The sequence below is a fragment of the Lepidochelys kempii genome, chromosome 5 (genome assembly GCF_965140265.1).
Source record: "Lepidochelys kempii isolate rLepKem1 chromosome 5, rLepKem1.hap2, whole genome shotgun sequence".
In the NCBI taxonomy this organism is placed as follows: Eukaryota; Metazoa; Chordata; order Testudines; family Cheloniidae; genus Lepidochelys; species Lepidochelys kempii.
In genome coordinates, this window is record NC_133260.1 from 117,725,889 (window position 1) to 117,741,474 (window position 15,586).

The 15,586-nt window shown below is 43.5% G+C and overlaps 1 protein-coding gene across 3 annotated transcripts in view; it reads right to left on the reverse strand.

Moving 5' to 3' along the window:
• LINGO2 (leucine rich repeat and Ig domain containing 2) overlaps nt 1-14,822 on the reverse strand; it is a 760,520-nt gene extending 745,698 nt beyond the window's left edge. For 2 of the 3 annotated variants that reach the window (XM_073345577.1, XM_073345578.1), the window contains exon 1: nt 14,358-14,822. The gene's annotated coding sequence lies outside the window, so the exon portion shown is untranslated. Of the gene's footprint in view, nt 1-13,415; nt 13,466-14,357 lie in introns of those variants that run through there. The other variant, XM_073345579.1, reaches the window with a different exon arrangement.
• Between the last annotated feature and the right edge of the window lie 764 nt (nt 14,823-15,586).

Here is a 15,586-nt window from a genome sequence, read left to right on the forward strand (position 1 = left end):
AGCATTCTCTATACAGCAGTAGAAAAACAGAACCTTATCAGATTGTGACTGGTGCAAGTAACAGCTACAGGCTCTCAAACAAGATAATCAAGTTAGCTATAGAGACAGGGACAGATCCTAACCCTCCATCCAGGCTCCTTTGGGCAAAGCTGCCTTAAAGCCAGTTTAACTGGCTGCATAGCATTCTCCCCACTGTTGGGGAGAATCCTTGGGAAGTTCAGAACCAGTGTAGGGAGCATGTCGGAGAAGGATTACGGGCTAAAGGAGTACAGTGGAGTACTGCAACAGTCTGGCTGGGATTGCGCTAAAGCATGCTGGTGTGTTGGCAGTGTGGAAAGAAACATGAGACAATTCACAATATTAAGAGCCCTTCCGAGATCTTTTGAAGTCTTCATCTCAAAAAATAATTTAGAAATTCAACAGCTAAAATGTTTTCTGATGAAACAAATCTAAAATTTTAAATGTACTTGTGAGTTATGGAAGTCCTCAAATCACGATTTAAAGACTTCAAGTTACAGAGACTCCACCATTTACACTAATTTAAACCTGCAAGTGACCAGTGCCTCATGCTGCAGAGGAAGGTGAAAAAACCCCAGGCTCTCTGCTAATCTGACCCAGGGGAAATTCCTTCTTGACCCCAAATGCGGCAGTCAGTTGGATGTGAAGCACTTTGGCAAGACCCACTAGCTACACACCTGGGAAAGAATCCTTTGTAGGAACACAGAGCCCTCCCCATCTAGTGTCCCATCACCAGCCTTTGTGGGAATATTTGCTACTAGCAGTCATAGATCGGCTACATGCCACTGGAGTCTGTCTCATCACACCATCTCCTCCATAAATGTATCAAGCTCAGTTGTGAAGCCAGTTAGGTTTTCTGCCCCCACTGCTCCCCTTCAAAGGCTGTTCCAGAACTTCGCTCCTCTGATGGTTAGAAACCTTTACTAAGTTCAAGCCTAAACTTGTGATGGCCAATTTATATCCACACGTTCTTGTGTCCGCACTGGTGCTTAATGTAAATAACTGCTCTCCATGCCTAGTATTTGCTCTCTGTAAATATATCAGAGGATAATCATATCTTCCCCCCAGCCTTCTTTTGGTTATGCTAAACTAGTCACCTCTCATGAAGTAGGTTTTCCATTTCTCTTATCCTCATAGCCCTTCTCTGCACCTGTTCCAGTTTCCTCTTACTTAAATGTGGGTCACCAGAACTGCACACAGTATTCCAGATGAGGTCTCACCAGTGCCTTGTATAACAGTACTAACGCTTCCCATCTCTACTGGAAATGCCTTGCCTGATGCATTCTAGGATTGCATCAGTTTTTTTCACAGCTGCATCACATTGGCAGCTGAGTCATGTGATCAATGACTCTGGGTCTTTTTTCTCCTCTGTCGCTTCCAATGGATACATCCCAAGCTTATAGCAAAAGTCCTTGTTGCGAGTCCTTAAGTGCATGGTCTTGCACTATTAAATTAAATTTCATCACATTTCTATTACTCCAGTTTTCAAGGTCATCCAGATCTTGTATGATAGTCCAGTCCTCCTCCATATTGGCAATACCTCCCAACTTTGTGTCACCCACAAAATTTTATGAGTACACTCCCACTTTATGTGCTGAGGTCATTAATAAAAATGCTAAATAAGACTGGTCCCAAGACTGATCCCTGAGGGACTCCACTAGTAACCTCCCTCCAGCCTGACAGTTCACGTTACAATATGACCAATTGTAGTCTCCTCTTTAATCCACTTTTCAATTCTCATATTAATCTCCATCTTCTAATAATTTCCTATGTTGGAACTCTATCAAATGCCTTACTTGGATCCAGGTAGATTAGATCTACTGCATTTCCTTTGCCTGAAAAATCAGTTATCTTCATAAAGAAAGAGTTCAGGTTAGTCGAGCATCATCTATCTTTTGTAAAACCATGTTGTCTTTTATCCCAATTACTGTTTACCTCTATGTCCTTAACCACTTTTTCAAAATTTGTTCAAAGTCCTTACTTACAACTGAGGTCAAACTAATAGGCCTGAGGCTTCACAGACCACTGTCCCCGTCCCCCCCGCACCTCCTTTCTTTACAAAACAAAGAGTTTAAGTTGAACTATTATTAGTAGCACTTTCCCTACAATCTATATCTGGAAAGGTAAAGTCTCCCATAATCACACAATTCCCAGTAATATTTATTTCATTAAAAGCATTAGAGGTCTCTATCCATATCCAGATCAGATCCTGTAGCATACCACAAGAACCATCCCAGGGGAGCCTCTGGTAACGGTCTTCCCCAAAGTGATTTTGGCCCAAAACACTGTTTTGTCCATTCCATTATTTTTAGTTTCTTCACTGTCTACCTCATCATTAATAAACAATGCTACTCCACCACCTTTATCTGGTCTTTGTCTTTCCTGTACAGCACATACAGTTCAATATCTGTACTCCAGTCATGACTACTATTCCACAAGGTTTCGATTATCCCTATAATATCTGGTTTCACTTCCCTGCATCAGTAGCTCTAGTTCCTCCATTTTGTTACCCAGGTGCCTTGCACTGGTCTACAAACATATTAGTTGCTTCTGCCCCAGACTGCAGCCTTCTGGCATTTCAACCATTCTGCCTCTCCTCCTCCTCTCAGTACTTGTGGTATGGGACAATGGTGACTTGGGCCTCTGGCTGGGTCACACTATATTTCCACCCCTTCCAGCGTATTAGTGTCCCACACAAATAATGTCTGATAAAATTATGGCAACAAACATCTTCCACCTCACCTCAATCTTACTCTTCTTCCATGGCCCACGGGACTTCCCCTGGGAGTCCCTCATCAAAAACAGAGTAAGCACCTTCTGCCCCTCCCAGGCTTGAGCTTTTAGTCAATCTTAGGTTCTCGCCAGTTCTCTTGTCTAGTACAGAACCCCTAGCACAGGGCTTCATCCCTGGAATCCTGCCCTTCTTTCAAGGCCCACCACAGGAGCCAACTCTGCTTCTGTAGCTTCTCTCTCAGTTCTCACTCTGCCTGGTTCCTGTCAGGGTCTTCCTACAGAGCAGGAACTCCGAACTACCTCTCTCCTGGTGTCCCCCTTTCAGCTATATGGAACTTTTAATTCCTCCAAATCTGAAGCACCCACCACGTGTAACATGGTGAGGCTAACAGAGCTATCAGGCTCTACTTAACCTCTTGTTGGCCAGTGTGGGATTTATACACTCCATAGCAATCTCCCTCTAGTTGGAAGTCCTTCCCTTAATTATCTACTAATTTGGAATGACCCTCTCTTTTCTACCTTTGTATGTTTTGAGGAGAGTGGACAGAAACCGATAAGCAATTCAAAGAGCAGAAGTGCAGCTGAAATAATCTCAAACATTCCCAATAAAAAGGCTCAAATGATTTACTCTAGTTTTCAGCTCTAGAACTGTTGTAACATATCTTCCCATTGTATTCCCTGCTGAAAGATACGCAGCGTGAGGACTTTCTTACAACCTACAAAGTAAAATGCCTTGAAGCACTTTATAACCAGAGCAGAAGATAAAACCATTGGCGTTCACAAACCAGTATTCCAGAATCCCAGCCATGGAACACAATGAAGAGAAGAAGGCTGCTGGCAAACGAGCATTGGAATCCATTACTATATAGAGTATCATCATTTAGAGGACTGATCCCTTGGGATTCGCCACTATTAAGCTTCCCCGTGCCCCATCTCCAATTATGGAAGGAAAAACAAAACAAAAACAAAAAAAACCACACACACCATTTCCCCCTACTCTGCTTCCTTGGCCTTAAGCATTTATTAATCCTTGACAGCATGTCCCCAGTGCTTACCAAGTTTCCCAATAGCCTCAGGAGAGCCTATGAGGCCAGTTAATAAAGCACTTAAGCATGTGCTTAAATTTAAATAAACACTCTGCTCCCATTTAAGGCAATGGGATTTAAACAGTGCTTAAATGCTTTCATCAATCGGGAAGAGGGGATGCTAGCATTAAATATTTGAAAGTTCAGTTTATGTCAACTGGTTCACTTTTATGAATAGTATTGTGATATTTTTCAAAGTCCAAACAGGCTAGAGGCATGATTAACCACATTCAGAAGCATGGGTGGCCAGTGACTCGGCTGTTGGGAGAGGCTAGCCCCCACTTCTCCCATTTTGCCTGAGGCCCCACCGCGCCGCACCCCACCCCACCCCGTCTTCCCACCCATCCCCCGCAGGAGCCCAGAGCACCCCCACCGTGGCCCCCAGCCCTGGTGCCCCAGGTGGCACAGCTGCAGCACCCTCAGCCGCAGGCAGCTGGGAAGCGCAGTCCAAGCGCCAGCCTGGCAGCACGACCCCAGTGCCAGCAGGCCTAGGCCCTGCAGCAGGTTGGCCAGCCCAGTCAGACTGGGCCAGGGCAGAGCACGGGGATCTGCAGAAGACTGTCTTTGGAGCAGAGCATGGGTGGCTCCATGCCAGGCTGTTTGGAGAGGCACAGCTTCCCTCAGCCTATGATAGCTGCTGCCCATGTTCAGAAGCTTTACAAAATTTTCCCCCTCGTCTTCATCTAAATGCTCCTGTCATATGCTCATCTGATGCACTGTAAATTTTCCCTAATGATTTTTTAATTCAGTTATTTACAAGGTGCTGAAATAAAATATACTCATTGGTAGTTCCTAGCCTCAACCTTAGCAGCTTTTTAACAGATGGATACTCTGTTGGCCACCCTGAGGACTCGTCATCATCATTTTTAATGATGAATTACAGATTTTTATTAGTAGCTCAGCTATTTTGTTCTTCACTTCCTTTGGAATTTTTGGATGAAAGCCATTCAGTCTGTATGATTTATTGCAATTTAATTTCTCCAGTTGTTACATCGCTATCTCTTCACTACCTGTACAGAGCAATTCCAGGATAATTATTTCCCCATCATCCTGCATGGAGAAAACTCTGACAAAGATATTTTAGCTTCTCTGCAATGTACTTATCTCCTTTATAGCCTGGTTGTTTAGCAGATCCACTGAGCTTCATTCTCAGTTACACTGAGGTCCCTTTGCCTTGCTCTGGTAAAGGACCTTAATGCAAATGAAAATCAGGCCCATTGATTCTCTGTAGGTGGACTACTTTTACTCTCCTTAGTGAATGTTTTGCTCACTTTATACACTCAGATTCCCTCATAACTTGTCTAATACCATTTTCACTGCCAAAGCTAAATAGGACTAAGAATGCAAAATTTGAGGCTGAAAAGGATTTTTCTGAATGTAGAGGATGGGGATAGAGAAGGAAAGGACAAAATCTCTCTTAGATACTATGGTAAAACCTTCATCAGTCAGAACCATGGCTCTCTAAGAAGGCAATCAAAGTTATCATAACCTTCACCTATTACTATATAGAGTGAGTTTAACTTTTTCCTTTTGTCTCTAGTGAATTTATCTATCTGATCTAAGCACTCCTCATTACTTTCCAATTTCCCCCTTCCCCTAGCATTAACAGTCGCAACAAATGAATTCTTTTTGTTTATTAAAAGTTGAAAGCTATCACTTCTATTCTAAAAAAATTACAACCCTCCTCCCCATACCATCTTTTCATTTACAGATGGAGGATGGTTAATTGCTCTAGTCTGGCTGGCTGTGTGTGGAGTTAAGTATTTCCAAAGAATTGCTAACAGAGAACTTTGAATTAAATCTTGTTCCTAAAGATTGCTGTAGTCAATCTTCCTGCAGTTCCTTGCATCATTGGGAGACAAGTACCACAACCACAGAATCAGTTCCAGCTCTCAGAATAATTTTCCTCCATATCTCATGAGGTTTGACATCCCCATCCTTTTAGGCAAATTACCTTGAGGCACCCATATCCACCACACATCTAATACTACAATCCTTACCTATACATCTTATTTAGTACATCAAAAGTGGCTCCCCTTCTCTCAAAAGTGCTTGTACAGTACATGAGGAAAAACACATCCTTTTCCACATATATTGGAAGACCAGTACCACATGTGAAGATGTCCCTCTTCTCCTCATTGGTCTCTTTGTGTCATGACACTAGCTTCCTAATGGCACCTATTTATGAAGTATTCTGATGAGCATCATCTGTAGAAGTTTATTAACCTTGGACACATGTGTTGTTTTTTTAATCCAGGCTTTAAAAGTCTCACATTCCTTGCACAAATATATCCATCCCCCACACACCTACAGATATACCTAAGACACATCGGAAGCAGTTTTATATTCTCCACTCTTTGCAATAAACTGGGTACAAGCTGGATACTCTCACGGACTTCACTGCTGCAGCCACCATCCCCTGTCCATCGGATTCCACCTTGGGGACTGGTTTCTTACATCACCTTATTCAACACACCAAAACCACCAAGCTCACCAATTTTCAACTCTGTTTATATGCTCAGCTCTTACTCAGATGCCAGCTCTTACTCAGATGCCGTGAATAGATTTAAAGCAGAAAGTCAAAAATTAGGAAAAAAACAATAACTGACCTAGAAAAGAAATTAGGGATTTTTTTATTAATCTAAAAGTGCTTAAATAAATCTGTCAAAAGCATATTAATTTCTTAGGGCCATATTCTGGTACATAAGCATTGCCATACTGAATCAGACCCAAGATCCATCTAGTGCAGTATCCTGCCCAACAGTGGCCGGTACCAGATGCTTCAAAGGAAGGTGTATGAACTCCGCGATAGGCAGAAAAAGAGTAATCTCCACCCCCACCCCCTTCCCCCACCCCACAGGTCTCATCATTGTCTCCAGTAACTAGAGATTGGCTTAAGACTTGAAGTATGGAGGTTTAATGTCCTTCCAAGTTTGTTGTGATCAATTATGACAACTCTGGTCTCGGACCAATATAAATCTGGAGTGACTCTAGTAGAGTCGGTGATATTCCAAATGTAATGGGAGCAGAATTAGGTCTGTAATTTAGAAATAATTCTTAACTGTAAGCCAAAGCCTGTGCATTCACAGAGTTTTCACTTTCCCCTATTGTGTTATAGCCTTACAGCAAGTGAGGTCCCTGAAAGAATGACTGTAAGCAGCTTCAGCTAGAACAAATTACCAAAAGTCTGATGATGACAACAACATTTTTGAAGGAGAATGACAGTAAAGTGAATACTTGAATTACAAATCTCTGCCCCTTCCCAACATGGATGATTGGGAAATAACTAACCGAAAGCCATGAGCGATGGTCTAAAATCCTAAAACATCCCTCCCACCCCCATAATGTTAAAGAAAGGTGAATTTTCAAAACAAATCACTGTGCCTTCAAAAATTCAGATCAATCTGTAAGGTTCTCTTGATAGTAATACTGTATGTTCTTGTAAGAGGAAAACATAGCCTCTAAGTTAGTTATGACATGTTTATAGACAAATGGCTCTCCAAATCTAATGGAGACTACATACAACCACTGAAGTCAGAAGACCACCAATGTGCCCACACCTTTCCCATCAGATGGGCACAAAAGCAAGCATGAATATACAAAAGCTAAATACAGCCACTGCAAAAGCTTCTTTTAAAAATGCCACCAGCTTCAACGTTTCAAAACTCGTGTTCAAAACACATTGAGCTAAATCCTCAACAGGGGCAAATCAGGGTAGCTCCACCGACCTTGATGGAGCTACACTATTTACACCAGATGAGGGTCTAGCCCTTTATTTTCCCAACCAAAAATATCCCTCTTCCCTCAAATAGATCATCACCCTCCCTTCCATTCACAAGCAGATTCCCCCAAACCCCAATCCTCCTTCATGAACATGCTTCCTAAATCTATAATAAAGCAGACATGCATTAGATAATTGTTTTAACACAGCATGTATCAGAAAGCGACAAGGAATAGAGAGCAGGTCACTGGGATCCAAAGAAGACAGGGCCTGATGAGAGAGAGATGGCGGTTCAGCAGGAGCAATAGAATCTCTTCCCCCCTACCCCACCCCATGCTTCCCTGTTAAAACTAAATAGTATGTTTTACTCCAAACAAATCAGCAGCAGGGGGCTGGGGAGCTGCTATACTTCACTTCCATGTTCAAGTCAGGGGATGAGGCAAGGGTATCCTTGAAAGAGAGGGGGGAAAGCCTGGGGACAGGAGTCGCTCCTTCTCCTTTTCCCACTGGATTCAGCATAAGGCCCTTAGAGCACCCCATTGTCCACCTCTTGACGAAGGCTTTGTAAAGGGAGGTCCAGGGAGGGTTGAAGGCAATATTTAGGGGAGAGAAAAATCGCCTTTCATTGCCATAACCACATATTAGTGGCTAAACTCAAAACAGCTAGACATTCCCAAAGGAAGAAAGCCTAGCCAAGTTCTCCATTGCTTGTCTCTGCTTTATGTGAAACATTCTCATCACTGCCCCAATGACAGTTATTTACATTACTGTAACTGTGGTTCTTGCAGAGTCAAGGAAGAACTAAAGCCTTTCTGTTTTGCAGAAGGTGGAAATTCTGGAAAGCGGAGGACAACCGTAGCAGTGCTAAGTTTTTCCTGGTTGGGATTCACTCTTGGATCAGCCTGAAGAAAGCAAGGTCCATCTCCCAGAATTGGCCACCATGTATTTCTATCCCACCAGGGACTTCATCAAGTCTCTAATTCAAAATGTGTCAGAATAACCGCAACTCTAAACACCATTCACTATGAAGTTATCCCATTTCATCAGGAATAAGAGAAAGGGGAAAGTACAATAGGGGAATGATATAATAGGAACAAAGTAATTAGCAGCTAGAATGGAGGAAGATGCAGCAGGCAGATGCATAATGGCAGACGAAGGAAGGTCATCCCATCAAAACATAAAAGGGCCATCAATGAGCACAAGAACATTGGGAAACATTCCTGTGTGTGTGGTCCCACAATGAAGATTCAGTCATGACAGGGCAGTCAGAGAAGGCAGCTGCTAGGGAAAGGGCTGAAGTGAATTTCTACTTTTTTTCCTGAGAGGCAGGGATTTGGGACCTGAACTACCAACGACTGTACTCAATGTGAGCCTCTGCATGGACTTCAACGGGCATTAGATTGGACTTTTGCGTGCGATGCATTCCAAGGTTTTCAAAGCTGCAGCCTGGTGTGTTTGAAATAATTCTGTCTGTTTTCCTTTGCTATTATATTTATATAACCAAAACTGAGCAATTTCTTGGACACCAGCTTCGTTATGTGCTTTAAGCATACCATGGACTATCTAGCCTCCTCAGTATGTTAGCTTCATTTGTGATGACTAAGTTTAAGAGAAATTAGATAATGTTTTATAGTACGCTTATGATTCTGCTACGACCCCTTTGAAATATTTCAAACCCAGATATATTCAGCTGGAAGATGATTAAAAAAAACCCCAAAGCTCAGAAGTTGTAATTTTTAAAAACAACTTATATAGAGAGTTGGCTTGTTTGTTTAAAAAGCATTTAACGTAAACTTATTTACTTCCTTGCTACATAGAAGCAATACAGTTTGTATACTAATTATGCCTCTTCATGTTGGCTGTAAGACATACATCTTGCAGTTAATCATAGTAACATTATATTAAAATGAGATTGAACAAAAGGATTTGTGGTCTTCACAGTCTAATTTAGACTATTTCAAATTCATTAGTGTGGCTACAAAAGAGAAAAGTTAGTGTTTTTACATACATTTCTGTTACACCATGCATTTGGTTGAGTTTGAGAGCAAAAGAGTCTCCCTTTAGATAACTGAATATTATGTTACATCAATTCTATAACTGAAAAGTAATTTACTTTCTTTCCTAGGAACCAGGCAATAAACAAGTGATATGGAAAAACTAGATACTCATCTTATTCAGTCATTCATTTTTACTAGGGAAAATATAATTTCACTTTATTAATATAATGTCACCTGAAGTCTGGGGAATATATGCCACTTAATGTCTCTTGCATCCTACAATAAAAGGCTATTTTTCCTGTATATTAAGGAACAAGTATTTACAACAAAAAGCAACTAAAGCTTCATTCACAATAAGAACGAACAAAATAATTTACCTTATATAATAAATATATCTACATTTCAATGTGGTATTTATATTTTTGTAAAATAGTGGTCTTAAAAAAAAAGTCACTCAGTAAATCCCTTCCCAGTGTAAGGCCTATTAATCAAATAATTGTTTGGACCCACAACAACTTTTATAAAAATTACTACAATGAAATAGCTAACAGCACATCCATATGTGAATGAAACCCTCTGCAATATACAGATAGTGACGTCTATTTTAAGCATCAAAGGGAATTAAAGATTAGCCCTTTCATCAAATAGTCACACGAGATTATTTCAAATGCTGTTTCCTGAAAGAAACAAAACACACACACACACACACTCACTCCACCAACAGAAATTGGGTCACTGAAATGTCACTATACAGCACTACTTACAGTTTGGTCTTCTATGTCTTTTTTACATATTGACTGAATAGCTAAGAAAATAGGAGTATCCTCAGGGATCAGAATGCATATCAAGTTGTATACAACCTAAATTAGTTTTTTTTTTTTAATTTGAAAACTACAAAGCATAGCTCTTTAAAAAGAACTTTAACACACAGAAAGAATGTATTATTATGAATAAAATCATCATGTGACTTTTATGTTGCATGAAACAAATCTTGAGAAGTGTCTATAGCATTAACCATTTTAGCTTCATTTGTTCTGAAGTTCACCACATTTATTTTAATAGATTTTAAGTAGTCATTTGTCTAACTGGTTCTTCCAGAAAAAGTGTGTACTTGTTTCTAATTCAGAAGAAGTACACACAAATAATAAAACCCCAAAGATTTATTCCAAATAGCTGACCTGAAAAAAGTATTGGAAAATAAATAGTTAAAACAGTTACCATACCGTTTAGAATAGAAAACCAATCCATTAGAATTCATAATTAGATACAGGCTTCAATAAAAATCAGTCTACTAATGACATAGGAATGTCAATCCATGATTAATTAGCAGTTATAAAAGATACACCAATTTTTTAAATGTCCTGAATATACATACTGTATCTGAACTGATAAAGTGTGTTGAGAAATATACTTTATTTAATGTGATCTGCTAAAAACCCACTAAATTACAATTAGTGTCATAACACAAATGGCCTGTTGGGAAGAGAACTGTGTTATCAATGGAGTTTTAACAATGTGTGTCATTGCACTGAAACAGATCCACTTCATTTGCCCAAATCTGATTTTTTTTTTTAAATGTTACCAACAAAGTTGCAAGATATTGCACCTGCTCACTGACGACTAGTTGATCACACAACATATGGCCGGATACCAAGCCTACTGAAATCAATGGGCTTTGGCTCAGTCTTCTAGATAGCCTCATGGAATAAAAATCAAGAGGCCATGGTCAAAAACAAATGTTCTACTCGCACACATTGTCAATGAATAGCAACATTCATTAGATTTTTAGGTCCACACATAACCACCAGATGCCATGTTTCTAAAACAACCAAAAAAATTAAAAGTTTTACAAAGTACCAACGTGCACAGAGTTGAATTTCTAAAATGTATCATCATGTATTTCCCGCCCCCCCCCTTTATCTTTTGATTTTAGAAGAGGAGAATAATTTCACAAACTATGAAAATCAAAATTAATCTGCTCTTAAGTCTTCACTGTATCACATTAAAGTGTACAGTATTATTCATAACTACATGTTACCATTATGAATTTAGAGTTTACAGATAGCTATCTGTCACTGACAAGCTTCTCCAGTACTTTGTATTTCATCACCTCCTCTTCCTACTGCACAGGAAAACATTTCCACCTAGAGCCCTTTTATAGAATGTCTAGGAAAAAAATGCAGCACATATCGGTTATCATAACACACAGCTCATATCAAAACACACAGCTCACATGTGGCCCTATCACAGATTGTTATGTCTTCTTGGTTGTTAGTCTTAATCAGTGACCAGATCTCAAAGAAGTTAAATATAGTGTTCAATGTTCTCTGTTCATCTTATATTAGAGACGTAACAGACCTGCAGAGTTTAGCCAATTTCAGAATGTTTAGCTTTTAAATAAGTAAGAAATTGAGAAGGTTGAGAATCATTTCTGAATTAATATTTAATGACCAGAAAGAGTCAGAACATTCATAGATATATCACCTACACATACTCTCTATCAGAATAGACCATGCAGCAGCCACTCACTTACAGGGATGCCCACTCCTGGAATGGGTGTTATCTCTAATAGAACCCTGTGTTTTGATTTTGGGGAGCAGTCAGTTCCTTTTAAATTGTCTAACTGCTTTGGCATATGAACTTTGCAAAATATTTACTTCCTTCTGCTGTAACTTTGCTATGGTGTTTTTTGTCTGTGCACGATCATTGAGTGTCTTCACTTCTAGGGCACATAACATACAGTTACCACATAATGGTTACCCTGTTAGAAATATTTCACACTGTGGTTCTCTCCATCTGTTGAACACAGTTGTACAAAGCAGGGTGAGGCTTAGGAACGCGTGTGTGTGTTTTTTACAAGTCCTGGTTTACTTTTCTCAATGATAAATGACTAAGTTATTTCATGTGTGTAGCTTGGTATTGTAGTTTCAACCTAATGAACCATGCACATCTTTTTAGTTTTCATGTCAAAGCCATGAACCTCTAATGTACCTCCCTCTTTTGCTGGCAAGCCTCCCAATTTACAATGATATGTATTTTGGAAAGATTTGACCTTTTACTATTAAAAAAAAGTGAAAAAAAATTATTTTTGACATGGCAAGGATTTGGAATAGTATGTCAAATCTGACAGTCACGTATGATAATGGTGAGAGCACACTGATTCCTCTATCCTGTCCTTTAGAAAGTTGGGAAAGAAATGTTTAAGATCATCTGATGTGTATTATTACTCCAGACAGTATTTCCCAAATGTTGACATTTAAACTTTGCACTCAGCAAGACTAAATTGATGGTATAATGGCCCCTGGGTTGGTTATTTGCTTGTCTTATTAACATCCTGTTTCATGAAAGCTCTCAGCTCCAGCACTTCTATTTGGAGAGGTCCTCCTTAAAATACCACCCCTGCAAAATCTGCAGTGTTGTGTCAGATCACCACCGGCACTCAGAAGTAATTAAACATGCAGACTCTGAAGGGCTCATTTCCCATCATACTTGGCACAGGTGTGGCAGCCCCTTTATGCCAGTTAAAAATCTTTTTTTTTTAAAATAAAATAAAAAAACCACCACCACACACCTGCATCAGATCAAAGCCCAACCGGGGACTTGCTCCTGCTCTCATTGAAATAGGAACGGAAGCCAGCTCCATTTGCCTTGGTTATCGCTACAGGGTTTTGCCCTTCTCCTTTAACTCCTTTCCGCCTCCTCACCGCCAGCACCCCAGTGGGTGGGGGTTACCCGTTCACATTCCTGCACCGTCCACCAGCCTCCAGGATGGAGCGCCTCGGTGTTTTGGGGAAGAATACCTGGCAGTGGAGGTTTCCTCAGGCCCAGTTACAACCCACGACCCCACCTCCCCTCTCTCACCTGCAGTCATCTGCATCCTGCCAGGCAAAGGGCAGCACAGGACAATCCCTCCTGTGGGCCCCACAGAAGCCAAGACCTGGGGAAACGTATAGACGTGGAGGAGGGGTGAGGGGGAATGGGATAGGAAGGGAGAAGGGCGGGCGGGGGGCAGGGAATGAAGCCTCAGCCCGGACTATGCTGCCCAGGAGGCAGAGCAGAGGTTTGAGCCGCTCTCCCGGGCAGTGGCAGGGTCCCACGTGCGGAGCGGGGCGGGAGGCAGCGTCTCCGAGGTTCCGGCGAGCGGGGACCGCCCGGTGGGGGCCCCGCCGCGCCGTCCCCGCCCCAGCAGGGGCCGGTGGCGGCCCGACCCTGGTGCGCCCCGCAGCGCCTCGGTCGGTTCCTCTCCCCGCGGCCACAGCGCTCCCCAAGCGCCTCTAGCGGCGGAAGGGAGCAGAGCGAGCCGGGCAAGGCTCCGGGGCTGAATCCCTCGGACAGCTCCCGCCGGCGCCGGCTGCCGGGCGGATGGGTGTAGGGGGCAAGCCTTGTGCGCTGTGGGCTCTCACCCTTCCCCACCACCCTGCCCTTTGCAGGTCTGCTCGACGCGCATGGCTGCCTAAGGGCAATAAGGAGACGGGGCTTCGCTGCCAGCCACACATGCCGAGAGCCAAATAAATGGGGGTGGCGGAAACCCTGCTATTAAGATTGCACCGCCGTCATTAAGCACCCAAAAGTGCAACGCCAAGCCACTTCTCCATCCCTCGTCGCCACCTGCAACATCCTTTGACAATAACGTTGATTGCAAGAGCAGAGAGGAATCTGCCAACAGCCAGGGAGCGGATGAGAGCGGGGAGGGGCGATTTCATTTGATTGCATTTATTCCCCCCCCCCAGTTATTTCTTCTCTAAATGGCAGAAAAAGACCCCAACGGTGTCGTTCCCCCCCTCCTCCCCTTCCTTCACCTACCTTGAGGCTGTCCTAATTAGCCTTCATGTCCTTAAAACAAACGAGGTGGGACGCAGTGGCAGGCAGACCGCCGACTTGCTTCCGAGTCCACAGTTCCCCTCCTCGGGTGAAAGGAAACAGGACCAAAACCAGCGGAGAAACCTTGGCAGGTCCGCGTGCTACCAGGGCTGCGCCAACCCGCAGCACGGACGGGTCCCGCTCGCCTCCTTTACAACTTGGCTTGCATTTAAAATTCGCTTCTTTCCCCTTCACAGAAAATCAAGAGCAACTGGCTAGATCAGACAGGACCGAATGGGGAGCGGCGGGGGGGGGGGAGAACCACCCCCAGCCTTGCTTTCTCCTCTTCTTTAATTGAGGATTCGCTCTTCCTTCCCCATCGCTCAGCCCCAGGCGAGGGGCTCTCCCAATGCCCTTTCAGGGGAGCCCTTACAAGGAGGAAACTTTCAGCAAGAGCAGAAGCAGCGCCAGCCCTAGGGTGAGGCTGGGAGGGGTGTGGGGGGGGGGGCGTGAGACCCAGGGCGAGCTGCTCCTTCCAGGGCTGTAACGCGCACACCTGCAAGTCCCGCAGCAGCAAGAAAAAAAGCAGGGAGGGCGGGGGGGGGATAAATGAAAAAATAAGATAAACGCACCCCACACACACACACACACACAAAAGCAAGCCAGCGACCAAGGACTCGGCGGGAATGACCAGACCCTGCAACAAGGCACCTGAAGTCCTTCCCCCCGCGAGCCCCACTGGCTTCTCTCAGGCTGCTGCCTGGTCTGGCAATTACCGCCCGCTACGCTCGAGGAAGGCAGGCGGCTATTAACCCCTTCCGCCCCACCCTACCCTACCCTACCCTACCCACTTCTGCGGAAAGGAGCCGCGGCGCCGGCTGCGGCCGCTGCTTCTCCTCCTGCCGCGGGTGCACTTTGCATTGAAGTCCAAGGCAGCCCCGCAACCCTTAGAATAGCGGCGCCCAAGCATCCCCCAGCTTCGCCTCCCGCAGGTTCTCCCCCTTTAGAGGCTGCTCAAAGGAGATCCGCCTCTGCCTTCGCCCACGCTGCCGGGTAAAGTCGGCTGGGACGGGTGTGTGGCCAGCCGCCTGCCCGCTTCTAACTTTTGGCATGCGGGTCTATAGCGGGTTAGACGGTAGCGGGTGGAACGCTCAGCGGGTAAAGAGGAGGGGTGAGGCGAGGGAAAAGACCCAGCCACTTTCGCAGCCATTTCCGAGCTGTGCGCGGGGCAG